Source organism: Arachis hypogaea, chromosome 20 (assembly GCF_003086295.3).
Source record: "Arachis hypogaea cultivar Tifrunner chromosome 20, arahy.Tifrunner.gnm2.J5K5, whole genome shotgun sequence".
Taxonomy (NCBI): Eukaryota; Viridiplantae; Streptophyta; class Magnoliopsida; order Fabales; family Fabaceae; genus Arachis; species Arachis hypogaea.
The window spans coordinates 68,930,903-68,947,149 of record NC_092055.1 but is presented as its reverse complement, the minus strand read 5'-3'; the positions used below and the strand labels follow the sequence as shown (position 1 = coordinate 68,947,149).

General features: G+C 36.1%; 1 non-coding gene across 1 annotated transcript; it reads right to left on the bottom strand.

Annotated features, from left to right (window-relative positions):
* Positions 1 to 15,524: 15,524 nt before the first annotated feature.
* Positions 15,525 to 15,605, bottom strand: TRNAL-AAG (transfer RNA leucine (anticodon AAG)). The gene has a single exon. It is a non-coding gene; the product is annotated as a tRNA-Leu (tRNA).
* Between the last annotated feature and the right edge of the window lie 642 nt (positions 15,606 to 16,247).

Genomic DNA, 16,247 nt, shown 5'->3' with positions numbered 1-16,247 from the left:
AGAAGAAAGACAAATAGGATGAAAAATGAAAGGTGTACTTGCTCCTTGTTTATCATATTCAATAAAGAAAGAACATGTCTATTTTAGTTGATAGTTAACTTTTAGTTAAGTCATTTTGCATTCCATTGTGTTTAATTTTGCAATAAGTGTGCTAGCCTAGGCGTGTGTGTTTTCACTTTCACTTGATTAAATTCTTGTTTTGTTCCCTGTGTGTTTTCTTTTTCAATAAAGGAAAACTTTGAACAAGAGTGGAATAGTTCCTTATGGCAAGAAGTGAAATAACAGTAAGTGGTGGTATGTATGTCTGATTGTGTAATAGCTCACTAATAATGAATAAAAAGGTGGATTGTTTCCCTTTTAGTGTAAACTAGGATGCTGTCTATGAATATTAGAAAATAAAGGTCCTTGGATGAAAGAAAAATAAGTAAAAAGAAAGAAAAAGAAAAGCCAAAAGTGGCAACAAAATAAGAAGAAAGAAAAGAATAAGGCTAGACACCAATAGCTTGGACCTTAGGACATATGGAGTGCTTTAACACTTGGTAACTTGGGTTAACTAACTAGGGGTTATCAACTGAAAATCCATTATCAAGAGCAACCTAGTTACAAGGCATTTACTAACCCAAAGAGGTGCTGGGCACCAATGTCTTAAGAAGAATTGTGAGCCAAGTGTCTATTGTGAATCTGTGTTGAGTACAACTAAGCTAAGAAGCTGCTATAACAAATGACACTGAGCTGCTAGAATCAAAGAATCAGTTCATAGAAGAAGAAAATAAAGAAAAGCAATTACCAAGGGTAAGTGAATAATAAGAGGTCATAGCAGTATGTTAGTTGATGCTTAAAGGAGACATTCTATTCCTAAGGATCAATAAGAAGTGAGCTACAATATTTTCTGCATAAAACCCCATGAACTAATAATAATGACTTGCTGATATAAACATCACTCTCTGTTTCATTCTTTCTTCTCAATAATTCAGTACTTGCTTAGGGACAAGCAAGATTTAAGTTTGGTGTTGTAATGCCAGGGCATCTTAGGCTAGTTTCACTAGCCTTTTTCTTTGTTTTTAATAGGTTTTATGCACTTTCTTGAGTTATAAGTAAGAAATTAGTTTAGGAATTCATGTATGCCTAAATTCATCCAATCATGGTTAATTTGATGCAATTTCATGAGAATTGTGCTATAATTACTTGTGTGCTAAGAATGATGAGAATTCTCATGACTTTAGCAAGGCTTTGATGCATGAATTGGTGGATGACAGGTGAAGGAAAGCATGGGAGGAAGTTGACGAAGGAGCATGGAAAGGATGCACAAGAAGCAACGTTGGTGGCCAAGTTGGACCACCAACGTTGCGTCAAACGTTGGGAAGAAAGCAGAGCAAGATTCTGCATAAACTGCTAGTGCCCACGTTGGAGGGAACATTGGCAAGCCAACATTACCCCCAACGTTGTGATAAAATGAGCTTTCTGGAGAATTTGGAAATCTGTAGCGAAGCGAACGCGTGCTGTACGCGCACGCGTGGATTGGAAATTCTGACAAACCACGCACACGCGTAGCTGACGCGTACGTGTGGATGGGTAACGTTGGACCCCAAATGCTACCTCAAACGTTGGTGGCCAACGTGCGCGATTCTGATCTCAAAATGATGGATTTGAAAACGAACAACGACGCGCACGCATCTATGGCGCATATCCGCAAGTTGAATTTTTGAGAATCCACGCGCACGCTTGCATCACGCGCACGCGTGGATAGGTCAACGTTGGAGGGAACGTTGCCAATCCAATGCTGAGGCCAACATTCTTCTATATGCTTTTAAAAACTGAAAATTGGGATTTTGATTCCACGCGCACGCGTAGCGTACACGCACGCGTGGATGCGCATTTTGACCCCATGGAAGTAAACGCGCAAAGCATGCGTACGCGTGGGTAGATGAACGTCGGCACTCCAACGTTGATTCAAACGCCAATGACAGCAAGCAGAACTAATTTTTCAGAGACGCATTTGAGTCAACGTTGGCCATCAAACGTTGACTCCAACGTGAGCAGCAGAAATTTTCCATTCAAACAGATCTCTTCTCAACAGCAAGGAAAATCAATTGGAGCATCTTCAACCCAATCCAATCAAGGCTAAAAGCCCAATTCAGAGATTGAAGATCAAGAAAAGACAGTGTATAAATAGCTTAGAATTTAAGTTAGAGGAAGACTTTTTTTACTTTTTAGCTGGGAGAGATACTGACATTCTGCCAAATTTTTTTCTGCAAATCTTTGAATTATGCAATGTATCTTTCAATTTCATTTTCTATTTTGAGAGCTATGAACAACTAAACCCCTTTTATTGGGTTAGGGATCTCTAGTGTAATTCAATGGATCAATAGTAGTTTCCATCTTCTTCTTCTTTCTTTTCTCTTGATTTTTGTTAGAAAGCTTTCGATCTTAATTCAATTGGATAGTTGTCTTGACAGAGAAGCTATCCATAATTGGAATTCTTTGGATCCTTGAGAGCGGGATGAAGAATTCATGCTAGAATTGCTTTCTCACATTGGATGGGGGTTGGATGGATATTGTGACATTTAATCCTTCCAATACTTTGATCTATGAATTTATGTGGTATAGTCAGTGACCGAACTTCAACTCTTCCCATGAGCAATTAAATCAAGACATTGGGCAATTGTTCATGCTTAGAGAGATTGGTGAGCCAAGACATTGGGATCCAATCATCTAAGATTACCAAGCAATGTCAATGAATGCATTGATTGAGGAAGAGATAAAAATGATTTGATCTGGAGAATTCAATATCTCCTGTAACCTAATGAATCCCCATCTCTGATCTACCCATTCTATTTACTTTCTGCTCTGTAATTTCATGCTTAATTCCCATTTCCATTTAATTTCATGCAATTTAAGCTTCTGTCATTTAATTTCTCGCACTTTAATTTTTGTCATTTAATTTCTTACAATTTAAGTTTCCCGCCAAATTTACATTTTGCAATCTCAATCGAATTTTGATTTCGCTCAACTAGCGTAATTCTCGAATTAACATTGATCAACCAACCAATCCCTGTGGGATTCGACCTCACTCTACAGTGAGTTTTTACTAGACGACAATCCGGTGCACTTGCCGGTAGGAAATTGTTGAGAGACAGTTTTCGAGTGAATCAGGGATCATCTTTAAGGCTCAGAATTTCATTGTAGCAGTGTTGCGTGAGCTTTTGGTCTCCCTTTATGGTGATAATCCCTTCTGGAGTTGGGAACTTCATGCATAGGTGTGGAGTGGAGACCACCGCGGCGAGCAGATTTAGCGTTGTCCGACCTATGAGAGCACTATAGGCGGAGTTCACATTGACTACAATGTACTCTATACTTAGCATTCTAGATTGTGTTCCTTTTCCGAAGGTAGTGTGTAGCGAGATGTACCAAAGTGGTTGAATTGGGGTATCCCCAAGTCCGAATAGACTATTAGGGTATGCTCTGGGTTCCTTTTCCTGTAGACCGAGCTTGTCGAAGGCGGATTTGAATAGGATATCTACAGAGCTTCCTTGGTCTACCAATGTTCGGTGGAGGTTAGCTTTGGCAAGTATTATGGTAACTACCACGGGGTCATCATGCTCCAGGATGATGCCTGCAGCGTCTTCTTGAGTGAAGGTGATAGTGGGGAGGTCGACCGACCTGTCCCCTCTTTCGACATGGCACACCTCTTTAGGGTGTCTTTTGTAGGATGAATTAGAGATCCCTCCTCCTGCGAATCACCATTTATCATGTGAACATGTCTCTCAGGGGTGTGAGGGAGACGTTCAGCTCATCCGACCTCTTCATCCCTTCTTCTCTTTTTTGGTTCATCCGCTCTGTTGACTAAGAACCGATCTAATCTCCCTTCTCGTGCCAATTTTTCCATGACATTCTTTAGGTCGTAGCACTCGTTGGTAGAATGCCCGTATATTCGGTGGTATTCACAATACTCTGTCCGACTTCCTCCTCTCTCTTGTGTTTAATCGGGCGAGGTGGTGGGATTTTCTCAGTGTTGCATATCTCCTAATAAACGTCCACGAGAGACACCCGAAGAGGGGTGTAGTTGTGGTACTTCCTGGGTTTCTCAGTAGGTTGGTCTTCTTTCTTCCTGGACTCTTTATCCTTGTCCCGAGTTAGGTAGGAGAATCCAGTCTTGGAGATTTCTCCTAGTCGGGAGTTCTCCTTCATATTAATGTATTTTTCTGCCCGTTCTTGAACCTCGTTGAGAGATGTTGGATGCTTTTTGGACATGGAGTGACTAAAGGGTCCTTCTCGTAGGCCATTGATGAGACCTATGATGGCTGCTTCTGTTGGAAGATTTTGTATGTCCAGACATACTTTGTTGAATCTTTCCATGTAGTTGCAGAGGCTTTCCCGATCTCCTTACTTAATCCCTAGCAGGCTTAAAGCATGCTTGGCTTTGTCTTTCTCGATGGAGAATCTAGCTAAGAATTTCTTGGCGAGGTCATCGAAGCTCACTATTAATCTTGGCGGCAAGCTGTCGAACCACTTTATTACTGTCTTGGTTAAAGTGGTCGGGAAGGCTTTACAACGGATTGCATCTGAGGCATCCGTAAGATACATTTGACTTCTGAAATTGCTGAGATGATGGCTTGGATCAGACATACTATCGTACAGGGTCATGTTGGTGGCTTTGAAGTCCTTTGGAACTTTAGCTTTCATGATCTCCTTTGTGAATGGGTCTTGGTCCTTGTGGGGGCTATCTTCGCGGCTGGATCGGATGGTCTTAGTTTTGAGGTCAGCTTCAAGATTTAAGAGCTTGTCCTCCAGCTCTCGACGCCATCTTGTTTCTTTCTGGAGGTCTCTCTTGGCCTCTCGCTGCCGTTCAGCTTCCTGTTCGAGTTGTTTAACGCGATCCTGTTGTTCATGGATTGCATCTAAGATCTCTGTGTTTGGGGTTTTCTTGTCTCCCTTGGATTGAGGTATTTCCTTGGATGCAGCATTCGTGTTCTTATGCGGCGTTCTTTCTTCTAAACCGGAATCATGATCATTGTCAGGATTGTCTGCCATGACGGTGGGATGACTTCCAGGTTTCTCGGCAATGGCGCCAATGTTCTGAGGGTTACCTGAAACTGAAGGTCGATCTCGGATGACACTACAACATTTTTGGCCTAAGGTAACCCTTATTCGAAGCAACATTTAATAAAAGTTGCCTTAGATAGAAAAATACAACATTTTTTAAGAGTTGCCTTTGAGTAAGGCAAAGATAACAAATTCTTTGGTCACCCACAAAAGTTGTTGTCTTTAATATCTAAAGCAACACTTAAAAAATATTACAATATAAAACATTTAAGACAACATTTTTAAATAAAAATACAACATTTTGTAAAGGTTATCAAAAAAATTAAATAAATAACTTTTATAAAATTTTGCCTAAAATCATTCGTAGCTAAAAATTTTAAAGATCCATTCCCCCCAATAATTACTTTCCAATCAAATAATAACTTAGAAAAAAATAAATACCTTTAGTTTTCCGTAAATCATTTCTCTACTATTGCTTAGTTCAGTAAGTTCATCACTATGCCCAGCACCCACCATAAGCCCTAACTTCCCTAATCAACACAAAAGGTGACACAAACGGCAGCAGGAGGACCCGTTCGCGTACAAATTCCGGTCTCATTCGCGGTGCTATTGGCGACGGCGCGGTGCTCCCTTTCATAGGCGTCGGCGCGTTGCGGTGCTCTCCTCCAAGGTCGTCGGCGCGGTGCTCTCCTTTGCGGTCATCGTCTCCACGGATGCTGCTCCACGGCTTCTCCTCCTCCTGTCTCGGCTCCACGTACGCGGTCACCTTCGAGAAACCCCTCTCGTTCTTCCTCTTCTTCCCCTGTCTTGCCTCCTCCTCTTCGTAATTAGCATCGGCACCAGAGCAGGCAACTCACATCATCACTCTCTCCGATCAACACTTCTGCCGTCGTAGCTCACCAAGTAATTCGTTTTCTTCTTGCGCTCTCTATTTTACCTATTTTATTTTTTCTTGCGTTTAATTCAATTTTTCAATCGATTCCAATTAGTGTCTCTGTAGTGGTGTCCATTTGAAAAAAAACTAATATGGATTAGATCTTTGTACTCACAAATTAGGAGAAGCTGTATTTGATGAAAGATATGATGCAAAAGCATGGTTATTTTAATTAATAGATAGAAAACTGCAGAAGCATGGTTCCAATGGATTCAATTGATTTTGCTATCTTTATATGTTGTTAATTCTTGTTTCTTTTTAATTACATGTCACAAAAAATATCAGTTATTAATTATTAAAGTGAAATTCGGGTTCTAATTTAATTCTTTGTTGTGGACTACTGATTATAATTATTCTTAGAAAATATTCTTCTTTAATTTGTAGCTATGCAAGGTTTATTTCTTTTGATGTTTATATAGAGACTATATTAATTAGAAGCAATTAAGATGCATGCTAATTAAGCTACTACTCCCTGCAGAAATGCTAAAACATATGTATTCAGTTTATCATTTGTTTTGGTTTTAATCATGACATGGATTGGTATTTCACATTTGTATTTGTGTTTGTATGTGAAGTAATGGAGGCAGCAATTAACTGTAGTTATAGTGTGTTTTAGAACCATTTATAGTGTTTGATTTGAAACATTTTCTCTGCTTCTCTGTGTCTCATGTCTTAAAAGTGGTTTTAAAAGTGGATTTTTTGTTAAAAAATATGGTTTGGTAATTGGATTTTTAAAAACATAGTTTTAAAACTGGATTTTTGGTTGGAAAATTGGTTTTAAAACTAGATTTTAGAAAACTGGTTTTAAATTTGGATTTTTTGTGGACTACTGATGATAATTATTCTTAGAAAATATTCTTCTTTAATTTGTAGCTATGCAGGGTTTGTTTCATTTGATGTTTATATAGAGACTATATTAATTAGAAGCAATTAAGATGCATGTTAATTAAGCTACTGCTCCCTACAGAAATGCTAAAACATATGTATTCAGTTCATCATTTGTTTTGGTTTTAATCATGACATGGATTGGTATTTCACATTTGTATTTGTGTTTGTATGTGAAGTAATGGAGGCAGCAATTAACTGTAGTTATAGTGTGTTTTAGAACCATTTATAGTGTCCGATTTAAAACACTTTCTCTACTTCTCTGTGTCTCATGTATTAAAAGTGGTTTTAAAAGTGGACTTTTTGTTAAAAAAATTGGTTTGGTAATTGGATTTTTAAAAACTAGTTTTAAAACTGGATTTTTGGTTGGAAAAATTGGTTTTAAAACTGGATTTTCAAAAACTGGTTTTAAATTTGGATTTTTGGTTAAAAAATCAGGTTTTAAAACTCGTTTTTCAAAAAAAAAAAATACAAATTAAATACTCATAGGTTTTTTTTGTTGAAACACATGGGTACTTCTATTAGTCAATAAAACGACTTATGTCACTCTTTTTTCGGTGGTCAAAGCCCTGTAAGTACTTACTTTTGCTTAGAAATTTATGTCTTCACAAAAACATGGTTAGAGATTTAATATCTTTAGAATATACACACCTAAAAGGCATTAGAATTCAGGTGTATAACTTTTAAAGTTAAAGTGATTAATTTATTTTTAATGTAAAGTAAAAAATTATTAATTTTCGTAATTTGCTGAGTTAACAAGTTCATATAGAATCAATTATTATTTTTCAATCGATTATTCTATTTGCCACTTTGATTGAGTTAAATTGTTTATAAAGAATAATGTAAATTTGATACTTTACTTTGCTATAGAGAAAGATTGCTTCAGAGGAGTTTAATGAACATTGGTGGACATTCTATAACTTGAAGATTGCAATTTGTTGAGCCATGACTCCATAAGTTTTTTATCTTGCTTATACTTGTAGGTTGTCATATGTATGTTATGACCTTTGTGCAGTTTTTTTTTCATGTTGAATGTCTTTTGATATTTAGTCTACTTTTAGATAAGCAATATAATTGTTTCTTAATTTTAATAATAATATTGTTGTGTGCCTTCTTGATGGATTTATGTACTTAATATGCATGAACATTATTATTTGCTTGCCTAGTTAAATAGTAGTAACAATATATTATTAATTGGGTTTTCCCAAGACTTAGAAAAGGATTGGATAAGTTTACCGAGAGATAAAGTTGGTTAAATAGTAGTAACAATATATTTATTACCTTGATGTACACCAAGGTTTGGAGAACCATACCGGTCATCGAACCGTTTTAGTCACTAGTTTACTGGTTTATTGGTTCAACCGGTCCAACCGTGGTCTAACCAGAAAAACCGTTTTAGAATAAAATAATATATAAATTTTAAATATATATCTAAAATATAATTATAGCTTTTGATAACATCTTCCTATCAATCCAGTTCTTTTGGTATAGCTTTGTGGTATAATTATAGCATACCAATTCAGAATTAGACTGCATATACTATATTCAAGGAGAAATCTTATACTTGTACAACTTAACAGCACATAATCCACCTGACATAAAGCTAAGCAAGGACTCAAGAATTGTTTATTCTGGACAAAAGGGAATCATAAACAACTGATTTTGTGGAAGTTCAATGAATAAACAAACAAACTACAATAATATGCATTATGCAATGCCATAAACAAACCAATGATGAAGGGTTCCTCTCTTCAAGCTTGTGGGGGACTAGAATCAATCAATAGAGTAGCTGTTGGGATAATCTTCCTTCTTAATTCTTAATACCTCAAACAATTTCCTACAAAATGAAAACTGAGCACAAAATAGGGCCTTAAAACAAAAATAAAACAACACTCAGAGAGCCAGAAATCAGAACATTCACACAGCCAGAAATCAAGAACAATCAGCACAATATACTAAAAAGAGCTAGAAATCAAGAACAATCAGCAACTAAAATTAAAATACAGCAACAAATAATCACCCTAAATACTAAAATTGATAAATCTATCAACAAAAATTCAAAAACAAGTGATTCAAAAGTTAAAAAACACTAAAACAGCAGCAGCAAGTACCAAACAGCAACAAGTAATCCCTAATCACACTAAACCTGAAATTTCAACAGCAACAAGTAATCTCTAATCACACTAAACCTGAAATTTCAACAAACATTACAAACAGCAACAAGTAATCCCTAATCCCTAAACAAAATTTCCAATAATGATTTCATTTTCATTTTTAGCAGCAGCAAGAAAACTTTAACCAAAATTTCAAAAATCAAAGAAAGAACAGCAGCACAAAATCAGCAAAAATTATCAATTTCACAATTTCACATTAAAAATCAACAAACAGAGGTTCTGGGGAGAGAAGACAGAGACACGAACAAAACAGACAGAGACACTAACCTTCGATGGAAGCACGGACGGCGACTAGGGAGACGACGGCTACTGGGGAGACGACAGCTACCGGGGACGATGAAGACCGATGAGTCACTCACCTGGTTCGAGAGGCCAGCAAAGATGATAGAGGGTTACTGGGCTGGGAACCAGGCGACGATGGAGGGCTGCTGGTGCTGAGGACCAGGCGACGGTGGTGGCGCTGACGACCTGAGAACCGCGGCGACGACGGATGGAGGGCTACTGGGCTGGGAATGCTTCAGACTTCAGAGTGCTAGGGTTCACTGAGACTAAGATGAATGAATGGGGTCGGGGGAAGAAGGGGGGGGTGTTTCACGACTAGGTCGGGTTGGGACGTTGGGTAATCGGGTTTCACTGTTAAACTTTAAAACAATTAAAAACGCGTCATTTAAAGGAATCGACCGGTCACCGGTCCGGCTCAACCGGCTAGTTTTTGGCCGGTTCACCAGTTTCCCAGCGGTTCTCTCACAAGCGGTTATTGAAGGAGGACCGGACCGCTTGTATTGCCAGTTCACGGTTAAACCGGTCGAACCGGCCGGTCCGGTCTGGTTTTCAGAACCTTGATGTACAGTAATTGGAAAATTGTGCCTAAGCATATCAAGAAGCGCATTTGGAAGTATATTAATGTAAGCTCCATTTATCTTTATTTTATGCCATATGTTAATAATATTTTTATTCATATGATATGATGAAATTGATATGTTTGTAGTCAAAGTTCATTCTTCCAAAATCTTCAAAGCTATGGGTGATGACTGGTGTTCAAGGAGCATGGAAGCGTTACAAAACAAGAATCAAGAAGAAGCATTTTGAACCATATTCTGGAAATATTGAGGATATGTTGGTGAATCGTCCTTTGGAAATTCCAGAAATACAATTTCGAAAACTAATTGCATATTGGAGTATTCCAACTGTTAAAGTGAGCTAGAGGATTTCAATTATTATTATTTGATATGATCAAGTATAATTCTTTCATTTTTTTTATATTTTTTTCATCATTGTTTATTTTAAACATAGGCCATGTGTGCTATAAATTCTGAAAATCGCAAGAAGCAACAATGGAGGCATAAAATGGGACCAATCAATTTTGCAAGAGTGCGTGTTGATTTGGTAAGGTCAAGTTTGAGTTAAAATTCTATACTCGTTATTTCCCCCTAATTTTAGTATGTTATAACTTTGTAATTGCTATCTTGGTCTGTAGCGTGAGAAAAAAGAGAACAAAGAGGAACCAAATCAAGCTGAAATGTTTGTTGCAACTCGGAATGGACTAAAAGGAAAAACACTTGATGTAGAAACACAGGCTGTTATTGTAAGTTACTCTATAATTTTCTTGTTTTAGATGCTATTTTATGGCTATCATGGATGCTATTTTCTTTGCTGTTTTATGGCTAACGTGATTGTTGTTATAGTATCTACGTTGTGGCTGTTTTATGGCTGTTTCATGGCCGTTCTGTGGCTGATTTAGTTTTTGTTTTATGGCTATGTTATGCCTATTTTATGGCTTTTATGGCAGCTATTTTATGGCTATTTTATGGCTGTCATGGATTGTTATTTTAATTACTATTTTATGGCTATTTTATGGATATCATGGTTGTTGTTTTAGTATCTACTTTATGGATATTTTATGGCTGTCATGGTTGCTGTTTTATGGCTATTTTATGGTTGTACAATGGCTGATTTAATTGCTATTCTATGGCTATTTTATGCCTGTTTTATAGCTATCATGGACTGCTATTTTATGCCTATTTTATGGCTATCATGGTTGCTATTTTATGGCTATTTCATGGCTACTTTATGACTGATTTAATTATTGTTCTATGGCTATTTTATGCCAATTTTATGGCTATCATTGACTGCTATTTTATGACTATTTTATGGCTGTTATGGTTGCTATTTTATGGCTGTTTCATGGCTGCTTTATGACTGATTTAATTGCTGTTCTATGGCTATTTTATGCCTATTTTATGGCTATCATGCACTGCTATTTTATGGCTGTTTTCTGGCTGTTATGGATTGCTGCCATTATTAGTTATGAATAGGTTGTTGGATTCATTCATTGAATTTTTATCACTAAAAATAGAGATATCATATGTTTGTGCATATAGGATAAACTTGATGATCTCCAAGAAGCTGGAGAAACTCCTACTAATGCATTTCAAAAAGTTTTGGTAAAGAGAATCTAGGAAGAGTTCGATATTTTGGAAGAACTGTTACAAAAGCTTCTCTTAAGAAAAATAAAGAAATAAATGAAATCAAAAAACAAAGTGAAGAGAAGGTAATAGCTTTAAAAACTGAATTAGACGACCATAAGCAACGACTGCAAGGATTGGAAGATATTATGAAACTTATGCTGCAACAAACTTCTCCTGGTATGAATGTTGATGAAGCGCTTTCTCTCTTGCGATCTAAGGAATCATCTGCAAATAGTGCACAAGATCCAAATTTAGTTCCTCGACATTCTCCTCCATCAACTCATATTCCAAATCATTATTAGATATATGTGTGCTAAATTGTTGTAACACTTAAGTATACATGTTATTGTATAGCTAATGTTTTGACTATAATTTTTTTTTCATTTAAATTTGACTGCAGCTTTCTTATTGTTGGATGAAGTTTTCTGAAGATATAAAGGCAATTCTTGGCACAATGGTGAATCACCAAGTCTTTTTTGTTTAAGTTCATCATCAGAGAAACATGTATTTTTCTTACTTATGTTTATTATTTATTTGACTTGGTAACTTAGCAAGTATGTTAATTGGCACTTGGAAAACCTTTCTATATATATGCAATATATATTATTAGCTTATTCAAATATGGGTGTTATATATCCTTCAAATGTCATATAAATATAACAAAGTTAAAGGTAAAAAATATATTATTTTAGATATTAAAAAAGAAAACCTAAGAGAAACTCAATAAGGTATTTTTTTTTAGGTATTAAAAAAAGACAACTGCAAATAAACTTACATAACTGTTGCATTAGGTCTATAAAAAGGCAATTTAAAAAAACCTAGACAAGTGTTGTTTTAGGTATATGAAAAAGGCAACTTAAAAAAATCTGGCCAAGGGTTGCTTTAGGTATATGAAAAAACAACTAGAAAAAAAAACTTGCACAAGTGTTGCTTTAGGTATATGAAAAGGCAACTTAAAAAACTCTGGACAAGTGTTGCATTATGTATTAGAAAATACAACTCGTAAAAAGTGTTGCCATAACGTCTCATCTCAAGCGTTGTGTTTGGGTGCTCTAAGGCAACCTTTTTGCAGAGTTACTTTATTTTCATAAAAGGCAACGTTTTTTGAAGGTTGCCGTAAAAAGGGTTCCCTTTAATACACAAAAACGTTGCCTTAGACCAAAGGTAACGACCGTATAGCCAACCCCCCAAAAAGCATTGCTTTTTGTTGAAAAGTGTTGCCTTTTATCAAAGGTAACACTTTTCCTTATTATAGGCAACGTTTTTAAAGGGTTGCCTCAGCCCAAATTTGTTGTAGTGAATCTTTGAGTGTGATCGTAGCTGTTGGGTCTTACTTGCTGAATCTTGAGATACTGCTGATCCTTAGTCACCGGAGCATGGGGATACCTGCAAGAGACTCCGATGCTTAAGTTAGCACGGGCTTTAGGTAGGTTTTTGTGTAGAATCAGAGAGTGAGTTATACTTGGGTGCTCCAGTGTATTTATAGTAGTGTGGAGTGACCTCCCCTGAGATAAGTTAGTTATCTTATCTTATCTCTTTGAGGGTGAGTCCACTTTATCTTTGGCCAGCCGCCTTCAGATGGGCGGTGATCTTCTGCTTTGGGCCTGCTTAGGCCCTTATAGCGATTTGGCCGAGCTTTTTGAGGAAGAGGTTGGTGACGAGCCCACCTTATAAGAGGTTAGTCGTTTTTGTCTTCATGCAACCCGGATTGCCTGGCTCGACCCAGGGTATGAACAATTAGTTACTTAGCCATTAAAGGTCGAGTTAGGTCTAACAAGGTGTAGATAGAGCATATTAGTGCTAAACAGATGATACTTGATCATTTTATAAAAGGCATGCCACCAGGATTGTTTAAGTATCATGTTACCAGAATGGGTTTATGTTTCTGTAACATTGCTTAAATGACTTATGTTGTATCATATGACATATTTGGATATGAAATTCTTATATTATTTGTAATACCCTACCACACAAAGTCTTACGCTATAGTCGTAAATCAAAGGTGGTGAGGCATTACGATGCCTAAATGCAAAATACATACATATAAAATTGAAAGATAGAAATATAGCTAGTAGCATGTGAAGAAAGATAACAGAACAGATATTACATCGCACTCGAAACATTAAAGGTATAGAGAATGGAAAGAAATATATATAAGATTCAAAAGGAGATCCATAGCAAGTAATAGTCTCGACCTGCAAAGACAAAACCGGCTAAAAAGTATAATACATCCTAAAAGTACACAAAATATAGCTTGTTTCTCCAAAATCAACCTCTAAGAGGGATATACAAAGACATATGCAAAAGTGGAGAATATAACTACACTAGATACAAAATGCAAATCCAAAATAGAGTCTTCGCTTCCAAGAGAAACCAGTACGCTCAACGAGGTGCATCAGGTCCTGTATCTGAAAAATAGAAAATTTCCAAAACGGGTGGGAACCAAAAGTTTCTCAGTAGGGTAATGATTCTGAATAAAGATTATGTAAAAAGATATGAATCCACTAGGTGATCTTAAACTATTAAATGCACTATGTTTAAGCCTAGGGTCATTTCTAAACCAAATAGGGTCAACAGAGCTAAATTCCAGCTGTACAGTAGTTTTAAATATTCAATTATTCTTAATACAGGTCAACATCTTTCTCATTATCATAATGGTTCAAATTCAGTAATTCAGTGTTCAATAATTGTTTAGCAGTACTAACAAACACAAGTAGAGAGATTCATACACAAACAAAGGTAATTATATCAAGTAGGGCAAATAGTAGTTGATCAAAAATAACACATAGGCAATCCAAATACAATGAGCATACTCAAACAATATTGAGAAAGGTGTTGACCTGTATTCAGAATAGTTGAAGACTTAAAATCGCTATATAGTTGGGATTTTAGCTCTGTTTACTCTATTTTGTTTAGAAAGGGCCTTAGGCTTGAACCTGGTGCATTTGGGAGTTTAGGATCACCTAGCAGATTCATATCTTTTTATATAATCTTTATTCGGAATTATTACCCTACTGTGAACCTTTTGGTTCTCAGCCGTTTTGAGAATTTTCTATTTTTAAGATACAGGACGTGATGCACCTCGTTGAGTGTGTTCGTTTCTCTTGGAAGCGAAGGCTCTATTTTGGATTTGTATTTTGTACCTAGTGTAGCTATATTCTCCACTTTTGCATATGTTTTTGCATATCCTTCTTAGAGGTTGATTTGATTTTGGAGAAACATGCTATATTTTGTGTACTTCTGGGATCTATTATACTTTCTAGCCGGCCTTGTCTTCGTAGGTCGAGACTAGTACTTGCTATGTATCTCCTTTTGAATCTTATATATATTTCTTTCGATTCTGTATACCTTTGATGTTTCAAGTGCGATACAATTTCTGTTCTGTTATCTTTCTTCACAGGCTCCTAGCTATATTTCTATCTTTCAATTATTATGTATGTATTTTGCGTTTAGGCATTACGTAATGCCTAACCACCTTTGATTTAGGACTATAGCATAAGACTTTGTATGGTAGGGTGTTACATTATTTTTTTCTCATCTGGTTAGTATATATGTGCATATATGATTGAGAAAGACAAATAACATTAGTAAAGGATCTAGAATACGCATTGAGCTTATTCATATAGAAATACCACATAAAATATTTATCCAATTACATGGAAAGTAATACTCAATTAATGACGACCTACCGCTATGATTCGTGTAATTTGTCTTAATTGTTTAAGCATAGTATGTAATTACAGATTATATGTAACAAATCTTAGACCAAGTGGGAAAATTTTAGAATTTTTATTTTATTTAAGGTCCAATTTGTTAATATAGAAATTAGTCTGGGTGATATTATAATTATTGAGAAATTATACTAGTTAATTGTATTAGTAGTTAGTTTGTTCTTTTATGAAAAGAACATGATTGTTCATGAAAATTCATAAAGTTTGGGTCTCTAGTTCTAATTATCATATCAAAATAAACATATTCTAATTCCATATGGTTTGGTGATTCAAGAATTGAATCAAAATATGTTGAGAGTGGGATTTGAACCCACGCCTTTTTGGACCAGAACCTTAATCTGGTGCCTTAGACCAACTCGGCCATCTCAACTTTTTCTTAATATTTGGAATGATTGTTTTAAACATGATTTTGAAAATCAGACCGAACAGGACAGTTGGATCGGTCCGACAGCGAACTGGCCTTTTTTACGGTTTGACTCTACCCGAAAAACCACTAGACATAAAACTATTTTAGAACCGCTGAATAGGCTGGTGATACGGATTTTCAAATACCAGAAACTAATTGACCAGTGCACCAAGTCGTATCAAGTAATAACTGAAGTGAGTAAGTGTCAATCCCACGAGGATTAATGGACTAAGCAACAATAGTTGAGTGATTAGGCTAGTTAGACAAGCTAAATTGAGTGGTTTCAAGTTCAAGTAGCATAAAACAGTAAATCAAAGAATGCAAGAAAGCAAACAGTAAATGGTTGGTGAAAATAGTATGAGAAAATAGTTAAGGCTTTGGAGATGTATAAATTTTTAGATTAACGATTCTTATCAACTACTTTAATCAAGAAAAGATTCAATTCATGGCAAACCTTAAGTGATTAAACTCTAATTCCTTAGTAATTTAATCTCATCTAACTCAATCAACCGCTAATTCCTTGGTCACTTAATTCAAATTAGAAGATTAAATCCAATTCTAGTTTATGAATCACACAAACCCTAAGTACATAAAATTAAGGAGATT